This window comes from Corapipo altera, unplaced genomic scaffold (genome assembly GCF_003945725.1).
Source record: "Corapipo altera isolate COAL_440 unplaced genomic scaffold, ASM394572v1 2b, whole genome shotgun sequence".
Lineage (NCBI taxonomy): Eukaryota > Metazoa > Chordata > Aves > Passeriformes > Pipridae > Corapipo > Corapipo altera.
Window position 1 is genome coordinate 26,409,658 of NW_020884874.1, and position 24,355 is coordinate 26,434,012.

The 24,355-nt window shown below is 39.8% G+C and overlaps 1 protein-coding gene across 2 annotated transcripts in view; it reads left to right on the top strand.

Annotated features, from left to right (window-relative positions):
* The first annotated feature begins 244 nt into the window (after positions 1 to 244).
* IPCEF1 (interaction protein for cytohesin exchange factors 1) overlaps positions 245 to 24,355 on the top strand; it is a 73,715-nt gene continuing 49,604 nt past the window's right edge. The window contains exon 1 of one of the 2 annotated variants that reach the window (XM_027632423.1): positions 245 to 725. The gene's annotated coding sequence lies outside the window, so the exon portion shown is untranslated. The remainder of the gene's footprint in view (positions 726 to 24,355) is intronic. The other variant, XM_027632431.1, reaches the window with a different exon arrangement.

The window sequence follows — 24,355 nt, forward strand, 5'->3', positions numbered from 1 at the left end:
GAAAAACTCATTTACAAATAATATTAGATTAGAGAAGAGGAACCATACTAAACCCTTTTCTTGGCTCTAATCAGAAGGCAGGAAGGTTATTACAGGCAGGAGCTTGCAGACTTCAGCTAAACAACTTCCTGGTGCTGAGTATGAGTCTTGAATTTTATTTACGTATATGCATACAATCAGGGCTTTGCACATAATCATTATTTTGATAGAGGCCAAGAGAGGGCATGGTTGGATTTGTTTTTTCCCTTTCCAAGTACATTGTCATCATCTTACTCCCTCTTTATCTCTGCCAAGTCTTTGGGATGGGTTGATGTCATATTCTTTATCTACCTAGTATCTACCATGATGAGCCCTTGATCCTGACCAAGGGTGTTGGCTGTTTCATGAATGTTGAATTGAGAAGCAGCCATAGGAAACCTGAATTTCTATTTCAGACAGCAACACTTCAGCTTGAGTAAATACAGCTGATACTTGTAAAACCACTGAGACAACTGCTAGTTGTCACAAGGCCTTATACAGACATTGTTACGTCACTCCTCTCCCAGTCCTCCCACCCTTAGCCTGCGCCACAGCAAGCTCCCAGAGCTTCTCTCCCCACTCAGTTGTCACACTTACAACTCAGACTGCTGCAGCTGGGCTAATGGAGGCTTGGAAAAAGTAGCTACCCTGCATGATTGGCTGCTTCTCAGACCCAGATGTTCCTGGAACTGGAGTAAGCATAGCAGGTAAAATGCAATCCTTGGAATGCATAGTAAGAAAAGAGGGTGTCACTAGGTCTGAAGAGAGAAAGCAAAGAGACTATATATGTTTGTCTGGAGTTGTCCTTTCTGTCTCTCTGAAGAGACTCACTGAGTAGAGGTGTAATTGGCTGTCATGTGGAGCATCCTCACGTGGTAGAGAAAGTCTGACACTCACCTCATCTCCTGCTCAGGTCTGAGAGATCTGTAGCACAACTGGTGAGAATGTAGCAAGAATTGCTGCTCTTCCTAATGCAGACTTCTTGGAGCTCTGCCCATGTCCTGTGCTTGGTCAACTTGGAGGATGTCAGGGAAGAAGAGGAGAAGGGAAAGCATTATGTAAGTTGAGGAAACTTCCTTACTATCTATCGATGTCTGAAACTTTTACATAGCAGGGATAAAAGGAAGAGTTTGCTTGAGACTGCATGTTGTGAAACTAGAATTGAACACGCAGGTTCAGCTCTGTCACCTGGTTTCTCTGCAAAGAAAAATATGAGGAAGTTATTCTGTAATGGAGGCTTGGTGTAGGGAACTCTTTTTCTATGGGACTGAGATGGGTAGGTTTACAATGTTTAGTTCTATCCTTAGGCTCTGCTGTCAGATCATAAGCGGATGCTTCATATAATCGTAAGAAAATGACTGTCAAGAATACTTCGGCACTAATGTTGGAGAATTGGTAGCACCTGGACCAGAGGTGTTTCTGTGGGAGGGTATTTCCTGTTCTTGCTCCAAGAGCTGACTTTTGTGTCATTGTAGCTATGGCATTGTCATCAGCTCTGTTAGCTTAAAATTATGAGAGTTTGGTCAGAAATTTGCAGTCTTCACATACTTTTATTTTCTCTGGTTGAAAGGCCAACTACTGCTGTTAATGGGATAGATTGATCTTGATTGGCATTTAATAACCACTACTGATTTTGGATACCTGGGTTCAACAATCCCCACATCTGGGGAGCGAAGTTCCCTAGTGTTTTGTGAATTTACATCTGCTCTTCACAACACTTCCATCTGCAGGAGAGGACAGCCATTGCTTTCCTTGGGTGATATGAGGAATGAAGACAGAGGTAAACCAAGGTTGCTAAGCACTGCTAAGCAAATAGGGAAATGGAAAGCCCTTGAATTGTAAGCAAGTGCTCTTCTGCAGCTGGTCTATTTTTTCTGCTGTCAATGTCCTAACTATTCAGTGGCTGTAGATAGCTCTGTAGTACATGGCAGTGGTCGCTACCAGTTATTCAATCTTTGAAATGACCTCTGCTTGATGAGGTTCCTGTGCCTGCAACAGATTCATCTGAACTATATTTAGTGAAGAACATGAAAAAATTGTCTGCAAACTAGCCCTGAGAAAAACATCCAGTTGGATATTTATCTGACCAGAAGGGGTTTAAATTTTCTTTTTAAGATTTTTAATCATGACTCTGATCTGTTTGGAGTTATTCCACTTTCTTTTCATGGAAACAGAAATGGTCAGTGTCTAAATCTTATTTGTTGAATTCTTCTGAATTAATATGTGTAGTTTTCTTCACTAGAGAAGGGGGAAGGAAATTGTTTGAGCTGTGGTATAGGGAAGTTGTGTAAAGAGAGGCTTAGGGTTTGCGTTTTGGGGTGTTTCCACTGCCCACTCCATTGTGTGCATGCAAAGCATGGTTTCTTTGGGGACAAGATACCTGTACTGTTGTCATCTTCTGCAGCAGAAGGCTGAGCAGACAGCTGCAGGAGGAGGAGCCTCTGGTGAGTGTGGTCATTGAAATTAAGCTGTCATCTCCTACAGATTTTGGTAGAGTCAGATTTATATGTGGCAGTTCTTCTAAAATATCTTCCTTCATATTTCTCCAAAGCTTTTTAGCTATATGTTCCTTTTGGATTTCTCCAAAAGGAGAGAAATATGTGATAAGTCAGGATTGATAAAGGACACTTAAATATTTATTTGACTACTATTTGTGGGAGTAAAAATTGGTTATAACTAGTGCTTTCTTGAATACCTTGTATAACTGTAATCTCTAATATTTTACACAAATGAATTCTGTTCCAGCATAACCAACTTTTACTGTGCTTGTTTAGCTAGACCTCATGGAGTCATGCACAGAAACTAGATGTTTTATTATGACTCTCCTTTTCTTGTCTCAGAGGATAAGAAGTCCAAGGGAGCCTCCCACTGAAACCGGAGTCCCGCATGCAAGCCTAGATCCCTGCTTACCTCTGCTGGAGGAGGGCACTCCAGCTGTCACGTTCTGCTCCTTAAACCAGCACTTCATCCAACCCTAACACAGTAGCTGGACAAGGAAGAGTGCTGCTAATAGAAATCTACTGTGGTTCAATGAGTAGTTAACAGTTAAAACTCTGTGGCCTATGGAGGCTGGGTCACACTCTAGTTCAGATTCTTTTATGTGGAGTTGGTCTATAGAGAAACCTCGGACTGCTACAGTTGAGTGTTTCTGGCAGACAGCCTAAGGGGTGGGAAAGAAAGGCTTTTGTAAATTCGCTGCTGTATGTTTAACATGTGCATGCATACCTAGTATTTATTAAGCAAGTGGGTTTTCTTGGCAGGAGAGACAAGCAGCTGTTCTGTATATGTTTGGGGCATAGTGCTGCTCCCAGCAGTTTGACCCCTCTCCTCTCCTGCCAGGTGTCACCAGCCCCAGAGCATGGGATAGTAGTGTCCTGTTACTCCCTGCAGCTTCCCTGGCCCCTGCCCTGGCTTTGGGGTGAAATTGCTATTGTTGCTTTTCTTATTACTGTTAATCTTTCAGCTCAGGATTTCTGTGAAAGCTAATGTCATAGTTACTTAGTCTCTAGGGCTTTTCCTTCTGAGGATGGACAAAAGCTTTTCAGTTACAAAGATTGTTTAGTAGGAAGTGTTTGTCAAAAAGAAAACATCCTGGATACAATTTTCATTCCATCTGTCAGAGGTTAGGGAGAACAACAAAAAAAGCATTGTATCTTTCATTTTGATTAAGTTAAATAAGTATAGGAAACTACAATGACTTCAAATTTACCTCTCTAGTCTGCCCTGGTGCGGCCTCACCTTGAATATTGTGTGCAGTTTTGGGCACCACAATATGAGAAAGATATTAAGCTGTTAGAGAGTGTCCAAAGGAGGGCAACGAAGATGGTGAAGGGCCTTGAGGGGAAGCCGTATGAGGAGCAGCTGAGGTCACTCAGTCTGTTCAGCCTGGAGAAGAGGAGACTGAGAGGAGACCTCATTGCAGTCTTCAACTTCCTCATGAGGGGAAGAGCAGGGGCAGGCACTGATCTCTTCTCTGTGGTGACCAGTGACAGAACTCGAGGGAATGGCCTGAAGTTGTGTCAGAGGAGTTTTAGGTTGAATATTAGAAAAAGGTTCTTCACCCAGACGGTGGTTGGGCACTGGAACAGGCTCTCTGGGGAAGTGGTCACAGCACCAAGCCTGAGAGAATTCAAGAAGTGTTTGGATGATACTCTCAGGCACATGATGTGTCTCTTGGGGATGGTCCTGTGCAGGGCAAAGGATTGAACTGGATGATCCTTGTGGGTCCCTTCCAACTTGGCATATTCTGTGAAATTCAGCGTCAATGTGGTAGTTAAGAAATCAAATATAACAACTTTAAAAAGTGGACTTAAATGATGTGAGAATGTGTATTGAGAGGGAAATAAGAGGAGCAGCTAAAAAGCTATTTGAAACGGCATTAAGGCTGTTTAATTCTGCCATTAGTAGAAACTAAGAATAAATGTTTATCACCTGTCAAGGAAGATTTAAAAAGTACCAGTAGTACAATGAAAAAGATGATATATGTAAACATCAAATTACAACAGTCTATTAGAAATAAGATGATGCTTCCAAAAAATGGAAGTCATATAAAATAGAATAATATGGAAAATACTTCAAGTTCTGATAAATAGCTAGTCTTTTTCATTTGATTGCTGAAATCATAAAAAGTGGACTGGGGAGGGGTCACACCAAAATCCTTTCAGATCACTAGAAACAGAAACCAGAGAAAGATTTTGATACTGTTTGAGTTGTAAAAGAAGGAAAAAAATGACAAGACCATAAGAAACAGTATTAAATAAACCCTTGGACTAAATGTTTCTAGATGAGAGCCTTTTTTTTGGTGGAGGGCATCTAAAGAACTGTCTCAAAGTAAACTACTACAAGAATGTATTTTAAGACAAAAAAAAAAGCTTGTAGATCATCAGCACCTGACAATGTTAGTGGAGAATTCTGAAGCAACTGGGAAAATGAAATGCTAAAGTAGATACTATGGCATCTAATTTATTAGCTGAATTAGTTATAGGGTACCAAAGGAATAAGAAGAGACAAATTAATAACCAAGTGAATTCACAGGTATTAAGAGAGACTAATACTGACTTTGTTTTTTGGGAGGTAAAGATGACACTTCAGAAACCCAGAATTCTTTGGATTTATGAGTTCCCCTGATCTGAAGGTACATCCAGTTGATAGGGGATGTTGTGCCATGGGTGTGTTAATTCAAGTAAGGAATGCGCTTCTGAAGCAAATTTCAACATTATCCCCACTTATCTTGCTGTAGTTCACATGGCAGACTGATCTTGCCATGACTCTTACACAAAATGAGTCCTTTGAATCAAATTAACCAAGTGTGTTCCAGAAGTGCACTGCTAATCAGTCCATGAGACTGGACCACCGATACTCATTTCCAATACTTGCGTGCGTGTCAGATCCTTGGCACTGCACATTTTGCTCTACGAATTTGTTGTGAGCTTACTGCACTGCTTGCCCATGTCTGTATCAGTGCAGTGAACTTGGATTTCCTGAAAACTTTAGACAGGGCTATTTCTAAAGGCTTGTGACAGCTAGGCAGCTACAGGTCTTTTGTGGGTTAACAGCCAATTAAATGATGGGAAGTGGAGGTCAGAAACAAGATATAGAAAAGGGGAACTAGAGTTTCTGTGCAAAAAAGAGGATTGAGATGTAATGGGAAAGTTATAACTGGCACAGAGATGGTAACAAGATGACACAGAATGCCTGTTTTTCCCACAGGAATACTAGTATGTATCATTTGTTAAAACGAAAAGAAACCCAAACAAAAACCAAAGCCCAAAAAAATTAAACCAAAATAAACCCCCCAGCAAAAATGACAGTAAATTTAAACTAAAAGGAAGTACTTTTTCACATACTGCGCAATTAAATTCTGTGAGTTAGTGTGGATTTCATTTTGCTGAATGTATAAATGGGATCAAAAGTAAAGAGAAAAGTTTGTGGAAGGACTGGTTGTTGAGAAATATTGCCCACAATGAAACTCTAATTTTCCTTCAGGATGTGTCCAGACTGTGGAATAGCAGAATTCCTTATGGAGGCCTCACTTCATATTGTCTCTGTTCCTGTGTTTTGTTTCAGTATTTGCTGTTGGCCACTTTACCTTTACTCTGACACAGTTTGGAGCACTGAATAAAAACGCCACTTTTATTTTCTTTCAAAATCTGGCATGTAATTAAGTTATTAGGAAAAAATAATAATCCATGAGATCAATTTTCTTCAGCTGGTTATTGAAGATACAGGTACTTCATCTCTAAATCCCCTTGGAACACTCAGATTATTCATATTTCTTGTTACGTAGCAGCCTTGGGTTGAGATCTCTAGAAAGTGTCAGGGATGAAATTGGCACACGTGTTATTCTCTAAAAAAGTTGCATTGTCTTGCAATATCCAAGAGAGCTTGCTTTAATTCTGGAGATCCTACTGGTGCTGTGAAGGTTTGCACAGGACCTCTCAGCCTTGTGCAGCACCTGCAACCTTGCTTGCAGAGTCTTACTGTAGTTTCCAGCTGTGGGAAGTGACTTCCTCATAGAGTGTCTGTGTCAGTCTTAGGAACAATGCTGACCTGGGTATTTGGCAAAAAGCTCAGTGGTAGCGGGGATGTGGCACAGGGCAGGTGGAGGGGTGCTGTTCCAAGGAGTAAGACAAACAAGAACACCCAAAGGGTACCTTCATAGTTTCTGACTGTGGGAAGCAGCAGGTGTGTTACAGCTGTGGTTACAGATGGTGTAGTAGCCTGTAGCATGGGAAGGGAACTTCTTTAAAGTGGTGACTCTGGAGAAAACAGGTAGAGATCCTTAGAGAGCTGAAATTGGAAGACCAGGGTGTCCTGGTAAGCAGAGAATACTCAGGAAACTGTGGAGGGCTCATTAAAATATATGGTGCTCTTCTAAGTTTCAAAGGTCCTTTGAAATTTGCAGTATGGAACTGGTGCAGGCTTTTGAAGAAAACCTGTGTAGCAAAGCAGGAATCTGTACCACTGGCTTGTCTAATAACATCTTCTCTCGCCTTCTCACTTCCCCTTTTTCCACTCTTTCTGTAACTGTTTGCCTTTGTTCCCCTCCATCTCTTTTTTGAACAGACAAGGAATTTCTCTATAATGGGCACTGTTGGAACTTACAATACATGAATGTGAAGAAATTGTTGCAGTGCTGTGAAGTCCAAAGCCTTACATAACAAGTTGCTTGGGTTTCAGCAGGTGTTTATAGTGGTGGAACAAATGCATAGGAGTGGCAGTGGGATTGGGGAGCTCAGAGCCCTGCTTGAAGTGTCAAAGGATGTGTGTGATAATATTACTGAGTCATGCTGGCCACAGGGGTGGAGGAGAGTGGAAGGCGTTCTCATCTGCTTTGTTTCCAACAGCTTGAACCTTGGTGCTTTCATAGAATAAAATGATAAAGTCATTTAAGTAGAAAAAGACCTCCAAGGTCATTGAATCCAACTTTTGAGCAAACATCATCATGTCAACTAAACCAAAGCACTAAGTGCCATGTCCAGTTGCTTCTTGAACATCTTCAGAGATGGTGACTCCACAGTATCCCTAGGCAGTCTGTTCCAATGCTTAACACCCTTCAGTAAAGAAATTCTTCCTGATGTCCAACCTGACCCTCCCCTGGCAGAGGTTGAGGCCATTTCGTCTTGTCCTGTTGCTAGTTCCCTAGGAGAAAAGGCCACCCTGCACCTTGCTACAACCTCCTTTCAGGTAGTTATAGTGATAAGATCTCCCTGAGCCTCCTTCTCTCCAGGCTAAACAACCCCAGGCCCGTCAGCTGCCCATCACAAGACTCGTGCTCCAGACCCTTAACCAGCTCCATTGCCCTTCTCTGGACATGCTCTAGCACCTTGTCTTTCTTGAAGAGGCCAAAACTGAGCACAGTACTCGAGATGTGGCCTCACCAGTGCTGAGTACAGAGGGATTTTCCTAGTCCTGCTGGCCATAGTGTTTTTGATACAAGCCAGGATACCATTGGTCTTCTTGGCCACCTGGGCACACTGCTGACTCATGTTCAGCCAGTTGACCAGCACTCCCAGATCCTTTTCCACCAGGCTGCCACCCTTCCCCAGGCCTGTTGCACTGCATGGGGTTGCTGTGACCCAAGTGCAAGACCCAGCACTGCACCTTGTTGAACCCCATACTGTTGCCCTCAGCTCATTGATCTGGCTTGTCCAAAACCCTCTGCAGAGCCTTCTTACCCTCCAAAAGGTCAATACTCCTGCCCTGCTTAGTGTAGCCCGTGAACTGACTGAGGGTACACTTGATTCCCTCATCTAGATTGTCAATAAAGATATTAAACAGGACTGGACCTTGGGGAATCCCACTTGTGACCAGCTGCAGCTGGATGTAACTCCGTTCACTACCAGTCTCTGGGCCCTGCCATCCAGACAGTTTTTAACCCAGTAAACACTGCACCTATCCAAGCTGTGGGCTGCCAGTTTCTCCAGGAGAATACTCTGGGAGACAGTATCAAAGGTTTCACTGAAGTTAAGAGCCTTTGTCTCATGCACTACTTGATTCACCTGGTTATAAAAGGAGATCAGGCTGGTCAAGCAGGACCTGCCTTTCACTAAACCTATGCTGGCTGGGCCTGATCCCCTGGTTGTCCTGTACGTGTCCTGTTTTCGTACTCAAGATGATCTGCTCTGTGACCTACCCTGGTACCAAGATCAGGCTGACAAGCCTGTAGTTCCCTGGATCCTCCTTTCAACCCTTCTTGTAGACAGCTATCACATTTGTTAACCTCCAGTCATCTGGGACCTGGTTATCCATAACTGATGATAAATGATGGAGAGTGGCTTGGTGATTCCTTCTACCAACTCCCTCAGTATCCTTGGGTGAATCCCCTCTGGCCCCATACACTTGTGTCTAAGTGGCTCAACAGGTCACTAACTACTTCCTCCTGGACTTCAGGTTTTTTTACTGCTCCCCATTCCTGTCTACCAGCTTAGGAGGTCTGGTTGCCCTGAGGATAACTGGTCTTTCTGTTAAAGGCTGAAGAAAAGAAGACAGTAAGTATCTCAACCTTTTCATCATCCTTGGTGACAATGTTCTCTTCTGTGTCCAATAAAGGATGGATATTTTCTTTGGCCCTCCTGTTGTTAATGTATTTATAAAAACCCTTTTTATTATCTTTCACAGCAGTGGCCAGATTGAGTTCTAACTGACCTTTTGCCTTTCTGATTTTCTCTCTACATGACCTAAAGACATCCCTGTACTCTTTCTGGGTTGTCTGCCCCTTCTTCCAAAGGTCATAAACTCTCTTTTTTACCCTGAGCCCTGTTCAGCCGGGGTGCTTGCAGAGGCGCTTGACCAAAGATTGTTCAGCTCTGGTATACAAGGAAAATAAATTTCTGCTTGTGGTGATGAGCCTGAAAATTAGAGTTGACAACAGAGTTGATAACATTGTCTTTTAAACCAAGGATTATTTGGAATGCTCCCTGAGAGCTGGTTAAGCAATCACTCTTTCCTACAAAGAGGAACCCTGTGGGATATCCTCAGTGTGCCTGCATGAGAAGTTTCAGCACCTTTCACACAGAATTGCTGTCACTAACAATGTAGAAGTGTTGGTAGATGGGTCACACAAGTTCTTAGGGGTTTGTATGGTTTCATTTAGTCGGAGTGCAATCTTGTCATAACATTTTCGTGTTCCTCATGTATACAATGGGCTTAAGACTGAGCTGTCTTCCTTATGATGTTTGGAGATTTCCCAACTTAAGTTTTTGTTGAGGCGAAGTGTGCTGTTGAGGCACATGTGAACCTACGAGTCCCAAATGCATTTCTTGAAGCCTAGTGCTTAGGTACTAACATAAGAGCTTACTCAAAACAAAGAGAGAGATTTTAACCACTAGACCACAGTGACTCAAACATTTACTGAGATGTATCCCAAAATGCTTTTATTCCCTTGTCTCACCTTATTATGACTGATTACTAAGGATGAAAAATGCAAATAAGCCAGGGAAGTGGAATAAGGGTAAAAATCATAGCTGAGCAGAAAGGATGACTGGAGAGCAGCCTTCAACCTCCTCACCCTGATAGGTTTGTTGCTGTGCCTGGGACAAATGCTGCGGGGGAGGAAGAGAGAAAAAGAGGAAGTAGCAATCATGGATGCTTTGCAATCTCAGCAGAAAATGCTGATGAAAACTGGCAAACACGCAGCTGAGGTTGGTGCTCTTCCTTGTGAACGTGTTGGCGTTACTTCATGACCTCCTTTGGCCCTTGGAGGTGTGAGAGCTCAGCAGTCAGCTCCCCTCAGCCCAAAGTTGCCCATAAAGGAAATAAGCTGGGAGAGAACTTGTTTGGGCAAATTCAATTAATCCAAATGAATACAGATTATGTGTATATACCTAATGATAGTATAACTCGAAAAGCCATTATTTGACAAGTAGATGTTCAAATGGTAAAAACCCCCAAACAACTGAAACATAGTATGCCAGGCTTTTCTTACCAATGTTTAAAAAACTGACCTTTTGCAAGTTACACATTTTTGAAGGCTCTGCATTTCAGACAGCTGTATCATGACAGTGTTTGAATTTAAATGGAACTCATGTGACCCTAAAGCATAATTGAATTCATCCACTCTCAGTGGCTTATATACAAAGTGTTTCAAGTTTATCAATGAATTGCTGATGAATTGTTGAATCTGATAATGTAAGTCAATGGTTGCATTGGCTTTTTATCTATTTATCTTACAGCTGGAATGGGGTATCCATCTTTTGGGTTCTTTATAAGCAAGTAGATGGGCCTGCCTTAGCAATCTTAGAGCACAACCTCAGAAATATTTGAAAAAATAAACTTGAGATATGTGTCAAGAATTTTTTTTTTTTAAAGACTTCCAAGCACTTTAAGATATTTTCATTTTCAAGAAATATAATAGTTTTTTTCCTTTGTAATTTTTGCTTAGCCTAAATGACTCTACATTTGAAATAGAAATGGTTGAGTGAGAATGCAAAACATGGGCATGCTGTTGGTTTATTTTTCCTGTTTAAATTTTTTCTTCTGAAGGAAAGTGTTACATCCAGAAACTCTCCTCTTTTCTTGAATAATTTTTTAAACATCAAATGGTTGGATAAAGGCCTTATCCATTTTTCTCTGTGTGAAAAAATATATTTTAAAAACTTTCAGTTTGGATGACTTGACAGAACAAATGCAATATATGAATGAAGGAGAAGGATGTTTGGCACGGTAAAAAAAGAATACTTGTAAAGGAGCATATTTTTTGAAATTGCATGATCTTAGTTCATTATCATATTCCTAACAGTGATATTTTTGGTTGGATTTTAACATACATTTTGGCATATGTGCACAAGTACACAGATTGTCCTAAACTTGTGGGTTTTTTTCATACGTATCCTGCTTTTTGAAAATTTATGCATCTATCTACTTCTGGGAAGACTTTTTAATATTTTCACTACAGGTTTGTGGGTGATTTGCTGGTCAGAGGTATGTTTCAACCTAACAGAGAAGGATAGGCTCATTACACCACCCAGGCTGATCGCAGTCCAACCTCCTGCTCACAGCAGGCTCAGTTATGAGCTCCCACCAACTCACTCAGGGCTTTGTCTCATCAGATCTTGAAAACTTCCAAGGATAGAGACTGTACAACCTCTTCAGGGTGACTTCCCTCCATTGTCATCATGGGGAAGGAGGTTTTCTTTATATTCAGTCTAAAAATCTTCTCTTTCAACTTCTGCTTATTTTATCTCATCCTTTTGTTGTGTACCACTGGGAACAGCCCATCTCTGTCATCTTGCTGACCCTCTGATGGGTGGTGGAGTGCTGCTGTTAGAGGGCCCCTGAAGCTGTCCATACTCCAAGCTGGAAATGTCCTAGTCCCTCAGCTTCTCCTCATAGTACCAACCAGCTCCAAAAATCTTGGTGTCCCCTGCTGAGCTTGTTTCAATTTATCACCATCTTTCCCATATTGGGGATGTATGTCCCAAACTGGATACAGCATTTAGATGTGGCTCAAACCAAGCAGAGGGATACAGTTGTGTCCCTCGATCTCCTGGCAGTGCTTCTGTCTATATAGCCTCCTGGCCATCTTGCAAGCCAACCACACTCCCAGTGCACGTGGAACACCCAGTTTCTGTCACTGGGTTACTGATGAAATTGTCCATGTCAACATTTACAATGGGAAGCTGTTGCAGGCTCTCTGGCAACCATTTTAAACATATACAGCCCCAACAAGGAGCAGTAGTGTTAATGTAACAGGAACTGCTGAAGGCTTTTTATCAAAGATGAAAGGAAAGCAGTGGCATAAGGCTGTGCAGTAAATTACTTAGAAGCAAAGAATGGGATTTAGGATTCTGTACAGATTTAAAGTCCTTGATTATATAGTGCTGCAATAAAACTAGTTTCTAATGCTTACCTTTGACAACTGTTTGTTTTCAAGATGTTTAAACAATTTTCTGGCCACTTTAAAGGTGTTTCTCTTTTCTGATAATTCTGTTCTTATAAAGGTAGCTCATAGTGTCTCTCCTGTGAAGCAGTAAATCTCGGAAATTCTGAACACTTTGGAGGAATTAATTATTAAATATTCATAAAATTCCTACAGTGTAGGCAATCGCTGTGTACCTCTTTTTGAAAGTAGAGAGGTAAAGCTGTGGAAGAGGTGGGTTCAAAGTCAAGTGGTAAGTTAGTGCCAGCGTCAGAGCTGGAGCCTCTGAATACTCATTCCCTGCTCAGAGGCTGCCAGTCCTATGTTGTCCATCAGTATTTTATTCTCAAAGTCTTACACTCAGATTTAGTCAAGTGGTAGATGTAAATATACAGCCGATTTTTTCCCCTTACCTATAATGCTCCCACAAGGTTGACTTGATCTAAGGAGAGAGAAATACAAAACTGAAGTGCTGTGTATAAAACCCCACTGTTCTCTCAGAGTGTTCAAGGACTGGTTAAAGCTCTCAGTTTCAAATACACTTCATTAAGAGAAACAAGTTAAAATAGAAAAGAAATCTCACAGAGGAAGCTGGAACATCTTTACTGCTTAGAAGGAAAACTTTACGGTAGTGGAAGTCAGTAACTTTCAATCATAAATATTAAGTGCCAGCAACAACTGGTTTGCATGTAACAGATGGGTTTGGCAAGTATGAATCATACTAGTTGACAGAGACTCAGCTCATCCTTCTTGTGGTCTCTATAGCCTGTGGCAGGAGTCATGCAACCAATAGGGTTTGTTGGTAAGTGATATGTTATCTGCTTTCAGTGGCTTTCCCATACCTTTTGGTACATTCATCGGTTACTTAGTTGGCTGAGTAGGCAAATGAAAGTTCAGATGATACCTTACTTCCCTGTCTGGTAAGAAACAAACACTCACAGACCATTTTTGAATAGAAAAGACTGTTTAATTGGATTTTATTGCAAATAAACTGTGAACTGGTTGATTTTTTTTTTCTCTTTTTTGTGACAACTGCTGTTCAGCTCAAGGAGAGAATTCAATGCTATATCTTGAATTTTTAACCAGACAGATATGTTTTCTGCTGTGCAATTCCCAGCTTCAATGGATTTGAAATCTTCTGCGGGAACACAATGGAAAATAGTTTAACCTACCTGCTTTTACCAAGTCTCACTCATCTCTGTGAGCTGCCCTCCTGTTCCTGGTACCTATGATTCTGGTTATTTTGCTTTCAACAATCCTTTACTTCCTCACAGAGACCTTACCAGATAAATGGGAATTGGAAATTCATAAAAGTTTTTGGTTCCTCCCCACCACTGCCTTCCCCCCCAAGCGTTCTTGTGTCCTTGTAGCCATGTTGGCAGGAAGTCCCTTCAGATATCTCTCTTCTGCTCCAGCCTCCCATACCTCTCTGGGTGGAAGCCTAGTGATTTCTGCAGCCTGTATTTGCACAATTATATAAATAAATTTTTTAACTCTCTGCATCATTTATCTTATTGCAATTTTTATTCCTGTGCTGTGCAGCATCTACCTCAAAAGTTAGTGAAGATCTCTTACTCTTTGCCACTGCTGTGGCCATAAGAAACTAGTAAAGCTAAGAGAATAATTTTCTTATGCTGTGAAATTTGCCATAATGTTTCAACCTAATGTTATTGGAAAGTACCTCATTTACTGTTTTCTGCATATAATATTTGCCCTGTTTGACAGAGTAATATTTTCAATTCTGCACCAGCTTCCACCTTCAGTTCACTGAAGCAGTGAGTCCCAAACAGTGTACTTGAACCCACTTCCTTCTCTTAATTTTACTATCTTTCATTGTTTGTTCCTTCCCTTTTTGTTTTACATGACTGAGAAAGAGTTGTGTTTTCCCTATATAAATCATAATCTAAAATATTTATGTTGAATCCCTTATCAGTTATGCCACACTACAAAGCACTGTTTGTATTAAAATCCATGTTTGTATTAAAATCCATCTTCCTACAAGAGCTTTTTTCCCCCTGGCAATTCTTGACCATTCTTTTCACTCTTTGCTCTTTAGTCTTCCAGATTCTTTCTATTGTTTGTTGGTGATGGTTTTGTTACATAATATCCCACACAAAACTGCCATTGATCTAAACAAAAGGATTCTTAAATCCATTATATTATTCACTATTCCTTTCCTTGTTGGTCTGAACGTTTTGTTCTGTTTTTGACCACAGCTGAACATTAAGCAGAAGCTGCCTTTGCACATGTTGTGCACCTCCTCTTTTTAAGTTCATTTGCAGCAACAGAGTTATTAAGTAAATCAGTTGGGTACTTTCCACTTTAAATGTTATTAATGGAAATTTAGCAACTAAGGTGCATATACTTACTTTTGTTTTACTGTGCATCTTGAAATGATCCATTGGAGAGAAATCTTTACAGATATTGCCTTCGCTATTTTCCACTTAGAAAAGTGGAAAATTACTCTCTTGGTAAAAAGGAAAACAAAAGATAAAGCAACAGAAAATAAGTTTATTGGTATATTCTGAAGGATACAAGAGTGCTTCCCAGCATTGGTGCAAAGTACCATATGCATGCAATGCAAATACCAGTCAATGATGTGCCATATATGGATCCTACATGATCCATAGCTAAAAATTAAATTGAGAATAGAAAAATTAAAAAAAAATAAAAGAAGAAAGTGTGCAGCTACAATGGAAACTTTCCTTAGATTAAGCTGTTCAAGGGTGATGTCTGTCTTAGTTGGAAGTGTTTGAGGATGTGGCAAATCTCTCCTGCCTACACTGGCACAAGCTCTGAGGTCGATGGACTATGAATGCATTGTACTGGCACATCCTCTTTCCACAAAAGATTCATCTTTGTAGCAAAACATCCACTTCTGGATGTCCTGAGGTACTTAAAACAATGCATGTTTAAATCAAGTTACTCCCTGGAGTCTGACATGAGTCTTCTGGCTTTTATGTTCCTACGCTTCTGCCAAGACAACTAGAAAGCCCCATAATTATAACAACTGGCATTCGTGGCACCACCAAGGCCCAAATTGATTTTTTTCTGGGTGTCCTACAGGTGGCACTGTAATTTCAGTATCATGAATAGTAAAGCATTGAGATCTCTGGATGTCTCCTTTATCCGACTTTGTATCCTGGAATTTTGCTGGGAGACAGATCTGAAGAAATGCAGGAGAATCCCTAGGCAGCAGAATCCCTCCATCCTCCTTTGAGGAAACTATTCTATAATATTCCAGTGAGTCAAAAAGGAAAAACTCACTTCAAAGCATGCAGTGACCTGCCTTATTTTTAGCAATGCCTATCACTTTGAAGAAGGATGAAATTTAATAGAGTGCCTGCTCTGTCTTTATAGACTAATGTGATATGTAAAATAAGTAAAGAGCTGTGTGGACAGAGCAATGAAAAGTTATTTAAATGTTTGTGCTATAGTTAGATATTTATTCCTTCTCGAAGTCCACATACCTGTGGCTGAAGCTGTTGAATACACAAGCCAGAAAAGTACCCAAAACTGCAAGGCCATGACTTTTAATTTTGTTTGGTCCCCAAACCTAGCAAAAATGTGACTTACAGAAGCATCTGTCTCATATTTTTAATAGGGTTATTAATTTTGGCTTACCACTGCATCAGTTAGTCAAAAAGGAAATGTGGGAACTAAAGATGGTTCATTTGAAGCCATTAGACCCAGGTGCTTGTCTGCAAATCTTGCTGTCATCCATGCTTGGATGGGGTTTCCTGGGACATACCTTGCAGGTGACCAAGAAAAAACAGACTGGCAGCATTTAATACCCTGTTGTCCAAAGGACTCTCTGGCCTTGGTGTTACTGGGTTCAGGCAACATGAGTTGCAACTATAGTATGCTTTCTTCTGTCTCCCACAATGCACTGTCAGCCTCTTCTCAGGAACGTTTTTTAAACCAATTTTTCATTTGTGAAACAAACATAAAAAATATAAAACTAGTTATCTGGGAATATTTCTAATATTTTATTACCATCCTCTACCCCATTTCTATATGGCTTGGTTCTAGCATTAACAGTTCTGGCAGGCATGCCTTTTAGCACCTGCTTTGAAGCCTAACTTGTGGTTTGTGTAGTCATGGTTTGTAAAAGAGGCATCAGTTTCCTCTTGGGCAATTTCAGCATTGCAACTGCTTTCTGTAAGTGTTTCCTCTCTGCTTGTCAAGGTATATGGAGCTGACGGAACAAGAGCAGCTGTTCATCAGAATTCCTCGCTGGTAAGGCTGTGGCTTCTTTCTTTTTGCTTGAGTGACGGGTGTTAGTTATTTCTGTCTAGTCAAATCTATTTCCTTTTTCTTTAAAAAAGACAATATCATTTTAGCTGATGAGAAACAAGGCTCACTTGGTATAATAAAGGAAGTTCACTCTGGCAAGTAATTGCGTGTTTTTAAAGGCCTGTGTAAAAGATCTCACGTTTCCCCCTCTGCCTGCCTTCCACTTTGGCTAAAAAATGCAAATGGATCACTAAAAAATAATGAAATAATTAGAAATAATTAAGTTTGTTTGTTGAGTGAGGGCAAAGGACAACATGTATATGAATGATTCTCTTCTGGACAAGTTCAATATAGTTATGTTTTAAGATCCATCAAAGGACATGGTGACAGTCCAGTCATGACTGTTTTGTATGAATCAGATATTTGTGAAGACAAATATTTAATATGGAAATTGAAGCAATTCCTTTATTGATTTTAGGCTTCTAGAAAAAAAGTGAAAATCTAGTGTCATGTAATGAGAATTTAAGGTGCAATACAGGAATAGACTGTAATGTGTTGTGGTGACAGCACTGAGTAGAATTATTTCTGTTTTCAATGTAAAAAGAATTTTAGAATACATTAATTTTAATATTTCTCTCATACACATGAAATTGAATGAGTAAACACGTGGTAAAGGTACTATGTGAATGGGCTTACAAATACTGTGAACAAAAGGACAGCTGGAATTAAAATTTCCTGTCTTTTGCACTGAAACAGGAAACACAGACCCCTGGCTTTTTAGCTCTGGATTCAAGTTTTCCTCAACAAAATGTGCCTTTAGGGGAAACAGAGATTAGCAGCTTGTATAATCATTCACTTACCTACTTACTTTCAGCAAGTTCTTTTTGGAGCACAGGATGATATCTTTCTTTACTGAGTTTAGTTGTATGAACTGGATATTTTAGAAAGTTTATTATCTATGCACAGGAACTTCAGTTCAGTTTGGCAAGATTTTCCTGTCTGCCAGTTATGCCAACATTCAATAACTCAAAAAGGGAGAGAGAAACTATTTTGTAACTTCTTACAGAATGGCCTTTCTGTACTCTCCCCTGTGATAAAACTGTCTGGAGGCAAAAACTGCCTCTCTGGGAAGGGGATTCCTACAGTGCCAGAGCTGCATGGAATGTGACCAGGTAGAAGTCCTGTGGGATGAAGAGGCTTCAGCAGGGGTGCTGAAGCTCTCTGCTTTCAGATGCTGCATTACCTTGGTGCATTTGCCCAGCATGCTGCCTCACTGCTGCCTCTTTTCTATCTCAGGGTGATGGAAAGCTCTGTTTCACTTTACAAATGGCAAGAGCCATTAATGCCATTCTATTAATGTTCATGTTCAATTTTGGTGCAAGTTCTTTGCTACTTGTTCCCATGCACACTGGGAGACATGATTTCTTGCAGAGCTGTCTGGTAGTCAGAACGCAGCATTTGCATCTCACTTCTTTGAGTGTGTTTCCTTGAGTAGGTAGCTGGGGGCTGAGTGCTCAGCATGGCATCCTCTCCACCAGCTCTGTGTAGTCCCTGCAAGGTGACCGCGGAAGGCATTGAGGGAACACAGGTTGAAGGACTTCCTCATTTTTTAAGATGCTCTGTTTTGTCCTTGTTAATTCTAGATGTTTCCATTTGTCCCCCAAATCCATCACTTACACACTCCCTCATGATCTACCTAAACTAATAGTGACGTGGTTGTGGGTTAGTAAGATGAGGACCAGTTTGGATAAAGATGAAGCAGAAAATGTCCTTCCTGATGCGTCACTTAATGCTGATAAAATCATGCTGCATGTTACACAATCGCTAGACAGGGAGATGGGCATTGAGGTAATGTTGCATGTGAAACTATACCTATTACCCCTTTCTGCATTGCGGTTTCCTTCTCAACTGGAGCATAGCCACATTTTTTCCCTTAAGAATTTCTGTGAAAAACAGTACATGAAACTAAAGACATAGCTTATCAAAGCGTGTGCACTGTGTTTATGCTTTAGTGACATATATTTCTAAAAATATTTCCCTTTTGCAGCCTCCTCTACTCTTTAATTGCTCACTTCTCTTTCCTATCATCAAGTTACAGTCTGGCTGTCCTCCAGTGTCTGTTTCTTTTGCTTTTGCTATGGGGCATCTATGGCATAAGTGCTGTGAATAGACTGTGTCTGTCCTCTTCTAACTCTATACCCTGCCTCTGGCTTAGCTGAGTCACACTTTCTGTGTGCATATGCTTTCAATTTTCTCCATGTTCTTGTCTCCTTTCTCTCCAAACATATCTTGTGAATTGCTTCCAAGAGGGAAGAAAAAAAACTAATCAGTATAATAACATGGTTTTGTCTCACCTAATACTTCTTTAACTGCTCCTCCTGTAGATATGGCTTCCTCATCTGGATAGAGCTCATCTTCCTTTGACTTACCTACCTTGCTTTTGTCCAGAACCTCCTCCAGTTTTTCTCTCTTTCTCAGCTAGCGTGTTTTTATTTCTTCTGCTAAATACAATCAGTGGACAAAACCCTCTCTGGTCTGCCATAATTTTATTCTGGCACTTACCTTCAATTTTATCTGAAAATCTCCTCTCAAAACCTTACTCTTATAATTCTGTCTGCCGATAGTTCTCCACCTGTTTTCCAAGAACACTTACAAAATGCCTTTCAGAAGGTTGTGATATACCTCAAAATACTTTTTATGGTCTAATAAATGATACTGTCCTCTGATCCATTTCTCTTCTGCACCTTTTGTCCAAGTAATTTTATTCACAAACACCAGCGTGGTTTATCCTCCTATGAAGGACAGATCTACTCCTAAACAAAGAGGTGTCTTTTTTTTTAAACAAATGTAGAGTTTGGCCTGTCTCTCTGATATCTCATGGCTCAGCCTTTAATTGGATCCAACCAGTATGATCAACATCAGGCTTTCCTAAGTCATACTTGCTCATTACTGACAATGACATCGCGGTCTGAGCAGTTCTGTGTCCTCATTTGCAAACTATTTTTTAAATTTCGAACAAACTTTCAAATATCTTCACTCTCCATACACAGAAATATACTGTTATCCAAGTTGTCATTATCTCATCTTTTACTGAAATCTCCTGTTCTCTGGCATTAACAAAAGAAATTCTACCACCTCATATCAATTTGGAAACTTGCTGCAAGATTAATTTTCTTGCTTTGGTTCTTTGATGAATCTCCCATCTTATTTATTTACACTTCTGAGTAGCATTAAACACACTAAGCCTTAATTCTCATTTTCAACTCTCTGGGATCCTTCCTTCCCTGACATCCCTCTCTTAGTTTTACAAGCATTTGAATCTGTTCTCTTTCATTATTTTTCAAAGCCATTTGCTATGGGACTAATGCAAACCTTGAAAATGTCTGTCCTCAAGCATGCTGAAACCCAATCTATGATCCTGATGGTTGTTGTCTCATTGTTATCCTGGAGTCTGTCTGCTTCCTGTCTACATCCTACTGTTGTATCCTGTCTTATATTGGAACCTGCCAGGACCAGTTATCTTTTCTTCCCTGTTACTACAGTACCTGACGCACGGCCCATTATAATGGAAATAAGCACACTGCAATCCCTGTTGCTAATACTTCAGAAAAGTTTCTTCAACAATATTCTGAGTGGTAATGCTGTAAATCACTTTGCATATTTCCTTGCTTTGCTACATTCTGTAGCTCTTTGTTATCCTTGTTCCTTGCAAGGTCTCAAGAGAACTCATGCTCTTATTTTGTGGTGCATTTAAGTCTATAAAGTTCTTCCAGGAGCAGCTTCTGGGTACAAGAACCATCAAAATATCGTACCAACTGAGTCATATTAACTGTGCTTATTTTCTCTTAATCTAAAGCAAAAGCAATTGCTAGGCAATTCAGTTCACCTTACAGGTCTTTTGTAGTTAATGTGTTTCAGCTGACACTCAGTAATTTACTTATATGTTTGAGTTTTCTGTAGCTCCCTAATACAGAGTTTAAATGATTTGTGTGGATCTTACAAAGTGCAAGGGGAAAGGAGATGGTATCAAATACTTAAATTTTCTTAGAAAGCAACAGTGTGAAGATGTTTGTACTTATAAGAAGCAGCATTTCCCACATTGGTTGTTTAACATCCCTTTATATAGAGCAAAATAGGAAATTGGGAGGGAAGGGAAGGGGGCTGGAACGGAGAAACAAAAATTATCTTTATTTCTTTATTTATTTACTAGAATTTAGTGCACTGGAATTGTCGCTGTTAATGTCGAGGACAGCCAGTGCGACATAGGATCTTCTTCCAAAGCAGGGACAGGATTACAAGAAGGTTGTAATCACTTTATTGTAACAGGTTGCAAACATTTATACTTTTCACATATCGCACATGTCAACTTTCTATTGGTGCCTTTCATGTAAACATATATCAAACCATACACGTCATCCTGCTATTGGTACACATAGATCAGGCCATCAGGTCATCCACATGTCAACCTGCCATTGGTACTTTTATGTATACACACACCAGGATTGGTTGCAAAATAGTAAACACAGTTTTTGTCAAGTCATCCTGACTTGTAAAAAGTACAGGAAGTCCATTTCTGTCTTCCATCTTCTCCTGCCTGAAAGTTGCCCACATTCTTCTGCGTGCTGTGTTCTCCTCCTTTCAGGGGTATACTGTAATACGGTTTATGTCCACTGCTTCATCGATAAATGCCAGGCTGCTGACAGGCTTGCTGTCAACCCCGGCATGGAATGGTTCTTTTCAGCTGTGATTTCTGTGTGTTTTCTCTATCTGGAGTCTTGTGGGTTGTGCCCAAGTATACTACCAGAACACTTAGAGCACTTTTCTTCCTGCTGAGATGAAGATTGAATCTGTATTCTGAATTGCTGTGTAGTACATACCACTGCAGGAGTAAGCAAGATGCTCCAGCAGTTTTCTGTCTTCTGAATGTGTTGTCTGCACCCAGCATAAACTGCATTTCCACCAAAGATACATTGTGAAGATTAAATCTTAGAAATATGGTGAATCACAGCTATTCAACTCTGGTCTTGGGTTCCTGAAACCACAAAACAGACATCTTGGTCTCGTACTGGTTAATTGCTGAGTCCTTAGGGCTTTTCCAGTTCCTCCACTTTGATGATTTCTGATGAGATACACTTTCAGATGGTAGTTGTGTTCTAGCCTGTTTGTGTCCTGATGGAAGCCTTAGTACAGTTTTAGAGACAGCTACTTAGCATGTCGAGCTATTTTACTCCTCTTTTTGGGCTGTAATATAACGTCATACTATATCACATAATATTATATTTGGGTCCTATATTGCTGCCTGTAGATGTGCAAGGACACTGGATGCTCAATTAGAGGCCATACCTTTCCTCTGCTGCTACTTCCCCTACTTCCACTTTTAATGATGTGACACAGTAGGAACATATTGGTTCCACATGCAACACATTATGAAATGTGCTGAAAACTTGACTGACAACCAGTTGAACAGCTGTTCAACCTTCTGGCCTGACTTCTAAAGCTCTGTGGAGTTTCAGCCTTGGCTACCTTGAATTCAACATTTCAGCATACTTTTATCCTATTACTGCGGTCAGCTCACTTTCTTCTGCTAAGAACTGGGGCTTAAACGCTGGATTGGCAGACATTTAATAAAAACCAACAACACAAGCATATTAAGAGTGAGTATTCTGGTGTGGTTTGGAATAGCATGAATTTTTTTCTTCCTCATTTATCTCAATAAATCACAGATTGATGGTCGAAAGTCTGTCCACTTCATGAGAAGTGGGTTTCTTGTGCCAACCTTCTTATGCAGTTGGGTGAATTTTATATTACTGCTTAATTGAATTTAAGTTATAAAATTGAAATTTAAGGACTGTAATATGATTTGAAAAATAAATATTTAAAATCAGGACATAATAAACTTTATATCATACCATGATATTAAACGTTCTGTCAAGTCACATGATATTGTGGCTTGATTCCATTTTATGTTTTTGTCATCCTATCTTGGGCAAAAATAAATATTAATGCAAGGAAGGGATTAATATTGTAAAGAAATAAAACAGGAAGAAGTATTTTTGTCTAAATAAACATTTAGCTGTTAGACAGTTTATCTAATTTCTATTTTCATTTAAAAAAATGTCCTTTGATTTTCTTTCATGGTAAGAAAACAAGATTTCAAAACTTCATAGTTTCTAAAAAATTTCATTATATATTATATTATAAAATCTCCATGGAAAGTAATTTTTTTTAATGAAAAAATTGGTTTGTCTGAGATTTTCCATGGAAGACTAGTACAAAGTAGAACTAATGATAACCTGAAGACGAGAAATCTGTGGTCATGGTTATGGTGTTAACAACTTAGTGTAATGTATCTCACATTAGGTGCTGGGATATAAGGTTGTCATACTGGCATGTTAAAGGCATCTAAGCATGATGCTTATCTTGTTCACATTTAGACTTACCTCAAGTTTTTTATTCATCACTGAAAGCAACAATGAGGCTGGGCAGTAATAGCTCTTTCCCAGAAAAGCAAAATGCTTACTGGTATTGAGTGGGACTTCTGTATTCAGATGGTCCCCTTGGACCTCTGTGTTCTCACTGAGATGTTTTTGGTCATGCCTGCATGTCTAAAAGGCACCACCACCCAGCATGAGGCAGAAATTCAGTTGTGTTCTGCCAGTGATGTGCCTAGAGGAGTTGTATCCAAATTTGTCAATGCTCTTTCAATCTTTCCAATCTTTTCTAAGACATTAATAAGACAGGAGTATTATAACCTTGTTGTGTTTGAGAATTCTAGCAAAAGAGATGTACTAATTTATAATATCTGGTCAGAAGGCACGAGAACAACAGAAACAGGATGCATTTTTGTACTTATTTGAGTAAAGCCTGAGAGATCAGCTGGGAATACAGCATTTCTTCCAGTGTCAGAAAAAGTCTTGAAAGTTGTGCCTTCAAGTGAGTTGATTTAAACCAGGACAATTTAAATTACAGGCATTTCAAATCCTTCTGGTAGCCTCAGACTCTTTAACTGGTATAAATTAGAGCTCTGCTGCAATGAGAAATACCAAGCGTGGGGTTGATTTTCTCCAAGCATTTACCTCTCATTAATTATTTTTACTACCATGGGGGTTCTGTTGCCAAATTGCAGATGGCATGAGAGGGAAAACTGAAGTAACAAGTTAAAATAATTTATTTAAAGAGGATCATAAAAGTGAAAGTAACTGCTGAGGCTGCAGTTACTATGAGATATACATTGCTATAAAATAGGTGATAATACTAAACTTAATTTGTATTGACTACAATTTTTTATCACTGAGAATCCTAAACTTTATTTTGACTATTTGCTTTTCTTATATAAAACTGGAAAGATATGCATATAACAATTACTTTAAAAAAATGGAGATGCTCTATATTGGAATACACTTATATAAATATAAAAGGAAATAAACAGCTGGGAACATTTTAGAAGAAAAACAAAAAAGAGGAAGTCTCTCCTCAGAAGAAAAATGAAAGACAGACACAGATTAACTTTGTGTAGAGTGTTGTGACAACCGTAATATGGTGGAATTTAAGGGCAAAAGTTTGGTGAAATACAGCCTATGACATAAAAAAATCCAGATCTTCTGGGAAATTCTGGAAATTGTTCCTGTGAAAGAACAAGTTCAGATTTTAGTTCTATGTAAATAGCTTTGCCATATTGATTTCTCCTTTTAGAAAAGGTTCACTGTTTTCATTTCAGATTTAACTACAGTGAGGGCAACACCA